The sequence below is a fragment of the Phaethon lepturus genome, unplaced genomic scaffold, assembly GCF_000687285.1.
Source record: "Phaethon lepturus isolate BGI_N335 unplaced genomic scaffold, ASM68728v1 scaffold45092, whole genome shotgun sequence".
Taxonomy (NCBI): domain Eukaryota; kingdom Metazoa; phylum Chordata; class Aves; order Phaethontiformes; family Phaethontidae; genus Phaethon; species Phaethon lepturus.
This window is the reverse complement of record NW_010524934.1, coordinates 1-261: the sequence shown is the minus strand read 5'-3', so window position 1 is coordinate 261 and position 261 is coordinate 1.

The following is a 261-nucleotide window of genomic DNA, read 5'->3' as shown; positions in this document are numbered from 1 at the left end:
GCTCGCCCCCCTTCCCACCTCCTGTCCAGGACCTGCTGCAGGCTGTGAAAAAGCAAACGGGCTCGAGCACCCCTGCCTAGCGGGCCAGGCCAGCTCCGGGCGGCAGCGTTCAAGCCCTCGATGCTTTTGGGAACTTCTCAGCACCCCCTCTTCCACCTAGAGCATCTCGTAGCCTGGTCCTGCCCGCGCTCAGACCTGCCTCCGGGCAAACTGGGCTTTGCCCTTCCCGGGTAGGGAAGGAAACGGGCTGTGCCAGGAGGA